At 38.9% G+C, this 12987-nt stretch overlaps 1 protein-coding gene across 5 annotated transcripts in view; it reads right to left on the bottom strand.

The window, feature by feature from the left end:
* The window catches only part of Lrrc9 (leucine rich repeat containing 9), a 75506-nt gene extending 73089 nt beyond the window's left edge, over positions 1–2417 (bottom strand). For 3 of the 5 annotated variants that reach the window (XM_090344213.1, XM_090344217.1, XM_090344216.1), the window contains exon 1: positions 1926–2417. The gene's annotated coding sequence lies outside the window, so the exon portion shown is untranslated. Of the gene's footprint in view, positions 1–885; positions 1020–1925 lie in introns of all 5 variants that reach the window. The other 2 variants (XM_090344214.1, XM_090344215.1) reach the window with 2 other exon arrangements.
* Positions 2418–12987: the final 10570 nt, after the last annotated feature.

Here is a 12987-nt window from a genome sequence, read left to right as displayed (position 1 = left end):
AAGAAAGAAAGCTGTGTGAGGATTCTGAGTGAAAGAGCTGTGTTTAGTATTACAAAGGATCCCTCTAGCTAGTTTATTTACAATGGCTATGGGTGGGAAACAGAAGCAAGGAGACCAGTTAAAGAGCAAGTTTAATTGAGGGGGGAGGGAAAGAGAATGGTGGTTGTAGTGGGTAATGGTAACAAGGAAGATGGAATTAGACGAAGGACCTAGCTGGGTTGCCCATTATTTCTCTACTAACCATTGGCAATTGTATGGTTATTACATTCTTGTTCATGTCTTACTTACTTACTGAATGACCACACACACACACACACACACACACACACACACACACACGGACCTAATTTTGGACTTTCTATTTTGTACTCTTCCTGTATCATTCTGTATTAGTATTGATATTTGCAATGTAAATTCCCACCGCATGGATATTCTTTCATTTTGTATTTAATTTTTAAAAATTCAGGTGGGATCCTGATTGCAATTACATTATAATGATGAATATAGTAGAATGTCCACTTTTACAGTATTGAGTCTTTCTTAAAAATAAGTAATATGAACGAATGATTGTTGTCCTTAATGTACTATGTTGTCTCTCATCTCCTTTGCTGTCCCTTGGTTATCTCATATTGTTATAGTATCTCACTTTGTTATCTGATATATTGAATTTATTTGTATTTGGTTATTTGAAATTTGATAGGGAAGGGGGGAAAACCAAGACGGGTGGGGGGTGTGGGGGGGGAGGGAAATGGGTACCAAGACATGTGAAAGGGTATCAATGTACATGAATTAATGCGCCTTCTATCTGGCAAATATCATGTAACCCTTTTACTAATTACAATAAAAAATGAAAAAAAAGTAATATGTCAGGCCTGAAGCATGTACCTTAGTAGTCCCAGTTACTTGGAAGGCTGAGCCTGGAAGATCACTGGAGTCCAGTTGCTATTCTGAGTGTAATCTTAGCTACTCAGGGGTGGTTTGAAACAATCTTCAGCAGGCAAATTCAAGAGATTTGTCTCCTATTAAGCAGTAAAAGGCCAGAAATGGAGACATGGCTCTAGTGGTAAAGCACCTGCCAAGGGCCAAAAAGCCAAGCAAGAATGTTAAGGGTCTGAGTTCAAACCCTGGGAAGCACATATACACATGCATGACTTAAAGTCTTGTTTGAAGACTTTATGACTCTTTGGTCATATTAGAAACATTGTCCATTTTAAGACTCTGGTTTAGGCTAGCACATGCCCTGAATATCACACTTGTCACACTGTATTATGATGTTTTGGGACCTTCCCTCTCTATCAAGTTACATGTTCATTGAGGGCAGGAACTATGACTCTTTCACAATGCCTGGCACATAATAGGTGTTCAAAGGAAATCTGCTAAGTGGTTTGAATCAACTGTCATGAGATAGGTTCCTATATGGCATTACTTTAAAATTATTCCACATAACCATTCAGAACATTACAATCTGGCTATAATGAATCATGTGTCTGTTCTGAAAGTTAGGTAAAGGATTCATTCTGGGAAAACCAAATTTCATTTCTGCAAAGTAAAAGCCCTATTTGGTCGAATTGTTTCTTCTCTTAGTTAAAAAGGGATCCGAATCCATCGTTATCATTGATAGTTCAGATAGTTCCAGGTCTAGATAAGAAGTATCCGGTTGGCCAACTACCTTTGGTTCTCCCAATCCATTACCTAAGCCGGGGTTGTGGGCCACTCCTTTCTTCCTCTTCTAAAATGTGGCGGGTTCACCCTGCCGGCTTTATCTAACACCATGTCACGGCGTCAGATTATTATTATCTAGACACTGCACTATGGGGGGTGTTCCCTAAGACTTCCACATTGTTTCTTTGCGCCTTCCTTCAGGTCCCGGGAGACCAGCCTAAAGGTGATGTAGGCCCAAAGTCCTCCAGGTGATGGCTACTCACCTTATCCCTGAGCGCAGGATTCTTGGGCAGCCGGAGTCAGGTCAGGGTGCACTCCAGGCTCACAGTCTCTTGCAGCAGCAGACAGGACGCCCTCTCCAGTCCCAGGCCTGATGTGTACGGACAGCCCTCCCCGGTTGCCTAGGAAACCCGCTCTTCCCCCGCCGCCAGCTACCGAGGAGCGGGGAGGGGGATGTAGGGGCGGGAAAAGCCCTGGCTGGCTCGAGTCTGCATCACGTGGTAGAGGCTTGCAACCAATTAGCAGAGGCGAGGGTCCGCCCGGAAGCCCGCCCCCCACCCCGCTAACGCTTCTGGGAAAGGATGAGAACGCCTCGCTCGCGGTGCTCCGGCCGCCCCTCCATCTGTTCACCTGCTGCGCGCGCTCGGCTGTTTCTTGACCTTGAGCATATTTAACCCGTGGTGTTTGGCAGGCCGGGGCCTTTCTTGGAGTTGAGCTAGCGAGGCACGGAGCGGTGATGTCATAGGCGGCTCGTGAGCCGGGGCCGAGCCTCCCCGGGACTTTTCCAGTAGCGCCGGGCCCCGCCGTGCAGCCCTGGCGAGTGCGAGGCCCGGCCTGGGAGCGGCCGGAGCCCCGCCATCCCGAGAGCCTCCAACTGCCAGGTCTCCGGTGGCTTCCCGCAGGCCTTTATTGTTGTTGTGAAAGTCGTTGTACCATGGGGTTTCAATCCGGTACGTCAGTTTATGCTGCGACGACGAGGACGACCGTGCGGATCCCCCCCCCCCACCTCCATCCTTCTCAGCCCACCCCTCCTCCCAGGTTGCCCCACAGGCCTTCATGGAGTACCTTTTTCAGTTTACCAGCATATGTAGGAGGTAAAGGAGGAAAGGGAGAACTTTTCAAAGTGAGGAAGGAATGAAGTTGAGACAAGCCAAAGTCATGCCGCTGGCTCTCTCCAGTCCTCTAGGTCTAGAGTCCACTACAGGCAGGCTTGTGTGGGGCTGGAGCGCAGTTCCAGCCCAATGGGCTCCGAAGGCAGTGTGTGTGTGGGGGGGGGGGATGGAAAGTAGTGTAAACACTCGCCAGTATTATTTTTGGAATATCAAGTACTTACATGTTGAAATGGTAAGTTTTCTGATACACGAGGTAAAGGGAGAATATATTGAAATTGTTTCCAGTTTGGAATATGCTATGGGTAAACATGTAAGCTGCTCCAGTTACTCGCATTAGGTTTCTTTTAGAGAGCACTGCTGTTTCTTGGCAGTTCACTCTGTGTGTGTGTAGGTTGATGATGTCAGTTCACGCTGAGTGATAGTGCTCGTTTCCATCACTAGTCACCGTAAGCGATTATTCTAAAGTGCTTTTTCATGAAAAAGCTTCAAACTTTAGAAATATTTTCACTGTTCTAAGAATCGCACATCTTCGGTGGGATTCTTTGCTGTGGTGACTGAGCACAAACTCATAGGAAAAATAAACTAATTTTCCCTCTATTTTTATTTCACAGATTGTTTCCATCCGTAAGTAACAAATTAAAAATGGGAACATTGGGCCAGGAGTTTGGCCTAGTGGTAGAGTGCTTGCCTAACATGCACGATTCCTCGCGGTACCATATGCATAGAAAAAAGTCAGACGAGGTGCTGTGGTTCAAGTGGTAGAGCTCTAGCCTTGAGAAAGCCGAAGGACAGTGCTCAGACCCTGAGTTCAAGCCCAGGACTGCAAAAAGAAAAAAAAAAAAAAAGAACATTAAAATATTTGTGGCTTGGGTTTCAATCTGTCAGCAAATTCCGATTAATATTATTTTTATTTTTACTGTTAACCTTACAAGATGTAGTTGAACAAGATGATCTGTGTTTAAGGAACTTTTCTTAGAATAAAAAGAAGAAATGGAAGATAATAGTTTAGATTTCTAAACTTCAAAGAAATAAATTGCATCACAAATCAGATGATTTACCTACATCAAGTCTCTAATTTGAGGAAATACAATGTATTGGGATGAAAGTAGAGATTATAAGAATACATCATTAGTATATTTTCAGTGTCTAGAGATCCAATGTGATTTTTCCTAAACAGCAAAGAGGAGGAAGATCTAATACACACTGTTCTTATAAATACATAATTTAAAAATGTTTTTATTTTTAAGTAAGACACAAGGATTTGACCATTTAGCAATTGAATCCGAGTACCTGAATAGCTATAGATTAACAACCTTCCACAGCTTACCAAACTTCATCCTTTTTCTGTAGGAATGTGTGTGTGTGTGTGTGTGTGTGTGTGTGTGTGTGTACTGGTACTGGGGCTGGCACTCTACCACTTAGTTAATAAAGATAAATGTCTTGAGAACTTTTCTCCCTTGTTGCTTAGAACTAAGATAATTTCTCAAATCTCAGACACCTGAGTAGCTAGGATTACATGTGTGAGGCACTCACTGCTGACATCTGGTTCCACAATAATTTTACACACTTATCTCTTTGTTCACACATCTTAGGTATTATGGGTAGGAAGATACTTAGAATTAAACACCATAGGAGAAACACAAACCAGCAGCTGTGTTTGTTCATCTCCTTTTCTCACTTTACATTTGCTTTACAATACGGTTTTATGTCAGCACAAAATTTTTTTTAAAGGAAATTGAAACCACTAATAAATAACTTCAAAGTGAATCAAGACTTCATTTCATTCATCTCTCTATTCACACTCTTTGACAAAGGCCAATCCACATAAATTTAAACCTGTTTATGGGTAGAATTGTAAAAACAATTGGGAATATGCATTACACCAATAATAGCAAGCTTACCAACGGCCACCTCCACTAAAGTTAACGTTTATTTTAAGAAAATACAAATGGCTTTACAGAGCCAAATAAGAAAACCTTGAATTACACCATAATCTGTTCATTAAAACTTTCTGGATTTCTTGTTGCGTGTATTTATCAAAAAGTCCTAATCTTCATGGTAGAGAACTGTGGAGCTAATGATAGTTCTGCTTTGCAATGACAGTTCTGCTTTTTAATGACTCTAAATATAACTCCAGAGACTTAAAAATCTGGAGATTTTAAGTGTTAAGTTTGACTTTTATATACTTGTAGATATTTGATCTTTATACAAATGTGTCCTTTTCAACTAATGACTTTATTAGCTTCTCTCTAAAACATTTGCTCTTATTTGGCAGTAAAAGAAATAATTGTGTTGTGTTTATGAAGTTATCAGAGGCCTTATCAATGTCTACAAATGAATACTGTCATACAATAAAATGAATATATTATGACCCAATTAAAAAGAGATCTGAAACAGATTTAATTAGGCCAGAATATTGTTATTAATGGTTTTATATAAAAATAAGTGTCAATGATTTGTGATAGGTAACTAATAGAAAATATTTTCCTAAAAGACAGCCAAATTGAAATTCTAAAAGAAATTTTGGGCTCTGGTAACTTACTTTAGTTTACCATCCTTGTTATATTTCCATTAGTCTCTAGTGTGACATATTAAGGGATATTAAGTTTAAGTAGGGGTGGTAATTTGCTAGAGACATGACTGTTCTTTCTGTAAGATAACTCTTTCCTCCCTTTCTTATGTCTTTTTATTTAGACCTTAGACTTAGAAAGCTGATTGTCAAGCCACAACCTTAACACTGATCATTTGATACTGCCTTTTTGTTTAATTCTATCTACAACTTTTTACATAAATGTGTTTTTTAGTACATGTTAATTATACAGAATAATGGATTTCATCATGAACATAACATACTTTGATATTATACAACCCCTTCTACTGTTTCCCTTTGTCTCCCCACCTTAAATAATATGCCTTCTAACTTTCATGTTACTTCTCTTTGCCCCTCCCCCACCCCAATCTCCTAATTCTCCACATAAAAGAAAACATACTTGTCTTTCTGGGTCTGCCTTATTTTGCTTAGCATAATGACATCCAGTTCCTTGTGTTTTCCTGAAGGTGGCATGATTTCATTCTTGTAATGCGATAATACTCCATACTATAATATGTCCCATTTTCTTTATCCACTAATCGGTTGACAGGCACTTAGACTGAGTCTGAAACTCGGATATTTGGAATAATGACTTGGTAAGTATGAATATAAAATCATCTCTATTGTATGAGTCCTTAGGTTTTACCACTTGAGGCATGCTCACAGTTTCTTAGAAAATCTGTGATTGCTATTTATTTGTTTATTTACTTAATCATTCAGTTGTTAATGTTGGTACTAGAGCTTGAACTCAAGGCCATGCGCTCTCTACTTGCTTGCTTAGGTGGTACTCTACCACTTGAGCCACACCTATAGCCTTTCTTTTTGTTGTTATTTTGGACCTGGAGTTTCACAGAGTTTCCTCCATGTTCCAGCCTCTTGGACAACCCAGCACCTAGCTATGTGTATTTATCTTGTCTGTATTTTCAATTTACATATGTTGGTATCATGATATGCATTTTATCCTCTTTTTAATTTCCTGGGGCTTGAACCTTCTCAAGGCTAGCACTCTGCCATTTGAGCCATAGCACTATTTCCTGCTTTTTCTGTGTATGTGGTATCAAGGAATCAAACCCATGGCTCTGTGCATGCTAGGCAAGCACTCTACCACTAGGCCACACTCCTGGCCCAATTTCATGAAATTTTAAGCTATATCTGTGCTTCTTTATATGTTACACACTGTTTCAAAATGTCTATCAGCATTATGTTTTGTTGTTGTTGTTTCCCTAGGGATGGGCACTTAGGTTGACTTCAGTGAACTACAGTGAGATGCACAGCTTTGTAATTGCTTTCTTTTTTTAAATTGTATTTTATTGTTGGGGTAATGTATATAGAGGGGTTACAGTTACATTCATCAGGTAGTGGGTACATTACTTTTCGCACATGTAATTGCTTTTTTAAGGGACAATTTCTCTGGGATATACAGCAAGAATAGAATTATTGGACAAAGCAACTATAAATTACAAGAAATACTATCTGATAGCTTTCCAGAATGGCTATCCTGGATTTCCCACCTACCAGCAGTACTTGAGAAGTTTCTTTCCCCTTGTTAGAGAAGTATTATTTACAACAAAATCTTCTGCCAACCCCAAACACCTTTCCACAAAGGCAAAGGTTAAAAAAAACCCAAAATTCTGTTATCAAATAGGCATTGAACCAGAATTTAATGCATACCACAGACAAGCCCTTACAGGAACTATAGAAATAAATAATATACTTTTATAGAGCTGAGCAGATACAATCTGTGGTATACATGTTCTCAAACAACAAACTAGTCCTCAAGAAGGAGGACCTAACAGCACTATTTGTCACTCTTTTAGGATGAATCTAAAGTTTAACCTGAATTCATCCGATGACTATTCATTATAGTCCAATGGCTTTGCTCAAATAGGTATAAACGGTCTTTCTGACAGCAGATAGCAAGAAGACATACACATTCAGTCTATTGCACTCTGGATGGTCTTCCTCAATTCATGTAATTATCATATATAAAATGCTTTAATTTAATACCAGAAGCACATCATATTCTCAAATAAGACAACTATCAGTTCAAATCTATGGAGTCTTATCTATTTTTTAGACATGGAAACTCAAGATTCTTGAGGCAAATTCTTCTCTGGCTATAAACCTATGAAATCAAGCAAGTAATATTCTTCCAAAATAAACTCACAGGATGAACACAGGGTAGATATTCCACTTCCACAGGGAGAAATGTTGGAAAGAAGAAAAAGGTAATATGTACCAGTTAAGTTCTGGATCCACAGAGAAAGATACTTTCTGGTTCAAAAAAAGTCTTCGATTATTCTTGTGTGCCTCCTGGGCACACTGAATCAGAATCTCAGGATTCTGGGAGGCTCAGCTTTCATGGTTTGTCCAGACATAGTCTGCACCATGGCTCTCATGGGTTGGAATTACTTGCTTGTCTCCTTTAGGCCAGTGTTACATGTTGGGGGCCCTTCAAGTCGTATGATCCTGGAATGGTCCTGCTTTTGTGTCTCCTCTCACCATTGCACTGGTGGGACTTTGTGTAGTTTTGGAGACCCATAGTCTACAGATGATAAGATGAAACATACCTATTCAGCAAATGCCAAATTTGATTCTGAGTATGGTAGTGATTTTGCGCACCTTTGTCAAGGTGGCATTTTTACTGAGGTTCTAGTAGCTGAGGTGGGTAGGAGAATAATAGTAGGAATTAATGGGAAATGGAGTACAAAGAATATTATTTGTCTAGAACAAGCATTGGTAAACTAAATCCAGCATGAACCAAATCCAGCATGCCACCTATTTTTGTAATGTATGTTTTTATTGGAACATAGCCACACACATTTGTTTGCCTATTACAGTGGTAAAGTTGAGTAATTATAGAACAGAAGTCATACTACCTGCAAAGTCTAATATTTACCATCTGAGTCTTAATAGAAAGTTTGCTAACACTAGATCAGATCTTGGGTAGCACTAAATATAGAGCATTGGTCAGTTTATGAGGCTTTTGTTGTGGTTGTTGGTTGTGGGTCTTGAACTCAGGGCCTGGGTGCTGTCACTGAGCCTCTTTGTATTCAAGGTTAGCACTTTACCACTTTAAGCCACAACCCTACATCTGATTTTCTGGTCATTGACTGAAGATAAGAGTCTCATGGACTTTCTTATCTTGGGTGGCTTTAACCACAACGCTCAGGTAATTTTAGAGTATGTAACAAATTTCTGGGAAAGGTATTTTTGTATATTGGTCAGAAGTTTATTAATCAGAAATCATCTTGATGTCAAATGATGAAAATTTTAAAGAAAAAAGAATCAATTGGCTTTCCTAAGAAGATCTCAATTTCCAGGAAAGATAGGACTAACTTTAGGCAAAACTGAATATCAAATGTTCATTCAAATAAATATGAAGACTCAGAATGTCTCTCTGATTCTGATCTATTATCATTGGTTTCAGTCATTTTACAAAGGAAAAAACTTGCTTGCATTTCAAAGAGTTCATTTTGACAAATATTTTATATGATCAGAGGCACCATCAAAGGCATTATGTCTTTGTATTCCTCCCAAAGGAGTATCCTTCTTTGGTCCGTTGGGTTCATTTTTGAAGAGGAGCACTTCTAGGGAATGCAGGCTTGCAATCTCCCCACTTGTGGACCCTAAGAAGAGGATTTTCTTTTCCTAGTAGCTTCAACACAAGATCTAGGATTCCAGCAGATTGGCTTTAGGTGAATTAGATGCTTAGCAGTATGTTCTGATTGGCCAGTGCTGAGAGGTAGGTACTGACATACTGTAATAACTTGAATTCCATGAAGAGAAAGAGGGTAGATTTCCTGAAGGAAAACTGAGGTGTTCTTAAAAGAAATGCTGAATGGTGAGAAGGAAACCAGCAGATATCCACTCTCATGACCTTTACTCACAATTTATAGAGTACTTTCTCTTAGACACTCACACCAGTGATACTTGGACTCTATAGAGATTCATTTTTTCTTGTCTATAGCATTTTACTTAAAATAACAGTTAAAGTAAATATGAAATCTTGTGGGCCTACTTTTTTTTTTTGATAAGGTGAAGCTAATTTACTACAGAACTCAAATCCCTGTGGATTTGCTTCTGTTTTCATGTTTGCCCACTGTACTGTAGGAGGTAGTACTGTTGTCTGAATTAAACTCCTATGCAGAAAGACTCAGGCCTTCCCTCTTGTGGGCCATCAGGAAGACAGGACTGTAAATTTGGAGAGGAACAGTCTCTAACATTCTATATTTCCATTTGATCTAGCACCAGCATATAGTAAGGAAGGCCTATATCTGCTGATGTTTTCATCTCTAGATAAAGCTTGTGTCTTATTCTCAGTTGGCTCCAGGCTTGGATGGAGAGAAGGGCATATTAATCACCTTCTAAAGGCTGACTTATTGATTTGGGTTAAATATGTATTATATTTATATATGTAAATATTAATCTGCATGTTAAAATTTGAAAAACAAGTGGCACTCAAAATTACCCAGAATATTCCATTAGTTAGGATGAAGAAGTCTCTGGATTGTTACTATACACTTACATGTTAGTAGCATGTACACAAAGATGACAGTAACCTTAGAAACTAGAGTCGTTCTACCTAGAATCACTTACTTTGAATGCTGTGGCTAATTATATACATATGCACCCTTGACAAGAGGTCTTGGAAAAGCAATGCAGCACTGTTATTAAACAGAGAACTCTGAGACAAGTGCTGGTTGCCGTCAGTCCCATTGTGCTATTTGTATCAGAGCAGTCATCACATGACCCAACTGCTAATCTAGCACCTGAAAAGAAGCAAGTTTAAATTGTACAAATACCAGATGAGCTCCACTCTGTTTATAATTAACTTTAGACCTATGACATCAGGAACAAAAAGTCATTCATGCCCTTGAAAACATTAGCAACATGCAGTAAAATCCCCAGCACATGGGAGTCAAACATGGGCGTTCATGCTTGTAATCCCAGTACCAGTCTTGGGACCAGATTATATTCCTATCTCAAAACAAAACAAAGAAAAACAAAACAAATTGAACGCATACATATATGAATGTCTCAAAGGTATGAACATTTGAATGTATGTATTCATACGTTCCTAGGATTTCACTTAAGAAGATGAGTTTTATAAGCAGAGTTACCAGAGTTTTAAAACTATCAAGATTCGCTTGTCTCTTTTTACATTGAACCTGAATCAACTCTAAATTAGTGTAAGACACATTTTCTTTGAAAGATGCATTTAATGCTCTTCCTTATTTTTCAAAATCCCTTCCAGTAGCACATTCACCCTATGGCCTGACCTAAGCTGAAATGGTGCAATATCTTGTTTTCTTTATCTTTTCAAACCTTCAATGAAAATAGCTTTTCTGATATCCATAGTCTAGATAATACTGTTGAGTAAAAATAAAATGTAGATTGTAAATAGAGATTCCCTCCTTGAACACTTGTTTGTTAAACTTGTCATTTAAAATATGATGTAAAAATCAGAAAGAATGACATCGCCCCATTTGTTAGGAAATGGAAAGACTTAGAAAAAATCATATTAAGTGAAGTAAGCCAGACTCAAAGGAACTTAGGCTCAATGGTTTCCCTCATTCGTCATAATCAGTAGAAACCTTGGGCTCTACTAGCAGAGATCTGCAATAGAGCAAAATCTTGATACATAAGGCCATATAGTATGAAGCTAATTGAAAGGACCTCCAGGATATTGAAACAAAAGCCATATAATGAATGATTGTTGTCCTTAATGTACTATATTGTCTCTCATCTCCTTTGCTGTCCCTTGGTTATCTCATATTGTTACAGTATCTCACTTTGTTATCTGATATATTGAATTTATTTGTATTTGGTTATTTGAAATTTGATAGGGAAGGGGGGAAAACCAAGACGGGTGGGCGGTGTGGGGGGGAGGGTAATGGGTACCAAGACATGTGAAAGGGTATCAATGTATGTGAATTAATGCACCTTCTATCTGGCAAATATCATGTAACCCTTTTACTAATTACAATAAAAAAAATAAAAAATTCTTTAATAAAAAAAGAAAATGTAGAACATATATTGTATGTAAGTTTAACTGTTCTATTGGTGAAAATAAAAAAAAGTAAAAACGATAAACATTTAACACAACACAAAAACACCATCATTTTAACTTGTAAATGAAAAGGATTTTTTTTGTCCTGGGCCTTGAACCCAGGGCCTGAACACTGTCCTTAGACTTTCTCAAGGCTAGAGCTCTACCACTTGAGCCTCAGCATCACTTCTGGCTTTTTGCTATGTATGTGGTACTGAGGAATCGAACCCGGGTCTTTGTGCATGCTAGGTAAGTACTCTACCACTAGACCAAACTCCTGGCCCAAATGAAAAGCTTTTGATAATCTACTTTAATTTTTTTTTGAGATGGGATCTTTCTATGTAGCCCAGGCGTCTCAAATTTGCTATGTAGACCAAACTGTCCTTCAACTATCCTGCTAGCTCAGGCTCCAAATGCTGTGATTATAGGCATGCATCAACATATCCTGCTTAATTTACATTACTTTATACTATCATCAAAATCTCAGTATATATTTTGTACTTAATAGCACATCTAAATTCAAGACCAGTCAAATCTCAAATGTTATGGACACCTACAAGTAGTTGCACCATCTTTAATTTTGCAGTTCTGAATGTTTTTTTTTCTACTTAGTATATAGATGGCATTATCCTTAGATTTGACTTCAAGAATAGAAGATAAAAAATAATGATTTTATCAAGATAGACATTTATTTCTCTTTCATACAAGTTACAATATGGTGGTCTTGTTTTGATAAGCACTCAGCTCCAAGTTGAGCCTAGATATTGATGGTTTGCATTTTTTAAATTCATTCTGCCACAAAACAGGTAGAGGCAGTAGCGAGCTGCATAAGCAACAAAGCTTGGCCAAATCTCAGTTTTGTCTGGCTGCATAGAAGACCTTAGGGAAGATCCAACCTAGGTGCAGCAGCATGTCAAATGGGCAGATCAGAGCAACCACAAGGTGAAAACGACAGAAACCAGAAACAAATGTGAACCCAATAAGGAAAAACCCAAGACCAAGCTGCTAGGAGGCAGATTCAAGGCCAGAAAGTACAGCCAGTTTAGGTCTGGAGAGGGTGCCAAGGCACTGTCTCCCGAGGAGAAGACTCATGCACTTTTGATGCAGATGCAGACATTACAAGGTGGTAGTTTGGGCTGGCAATGTAGGCTTAGTCTGATCTGGAAGGACATTTTGTCCTAGTGTGACTGTAGAGAAGGGACAGAATGGAGCTTTTTACTGTCCATACCAGATAGATCCAGCTTTGGTAAAGCAAATGTTTTCCCCACTTTAGCCCCTCTTATCTCCTCATCTTCACACAAAGTTCTCTTTGCCACAGATAACTTCATGTCTATGCAGAAAAATTAAAAACTTCCCTCACTTGGAGGTGGCCACACATCCTGGCCTGACTGGAATTAAGGGGTTCCCTGGGACATAGGATCTTCAGCTTTAAAACTGGAAATATCCCAGGCAAATGGAGATGATGACCCCTTGTTATCACCCAGAGGAACACATATAAAATGGACATAAAGTTGTCATAAAGATCTGGTAGATGTCTTTCCCTGGACACTCTTCCCAGAGATGTCAGTAAA

This window comes from Megascapheus bottae, chromosome 14 (assembly GCF_031878675.1).
Source record: "Megascapheus bottae isolate mThoBot1 chromosome 14, mThoBot2.hap1, whole genome shotgun sequence".
Taxonomy (NCBI): Eukaryota; Metazoa; Chordata; class Mammalia; order Rodentia; family Geomyidae; genus Megascapheus; species Megascapheus bottae.
This window is presented reverse-complemented; position numbering and strand designations above follow the sequence as displayed.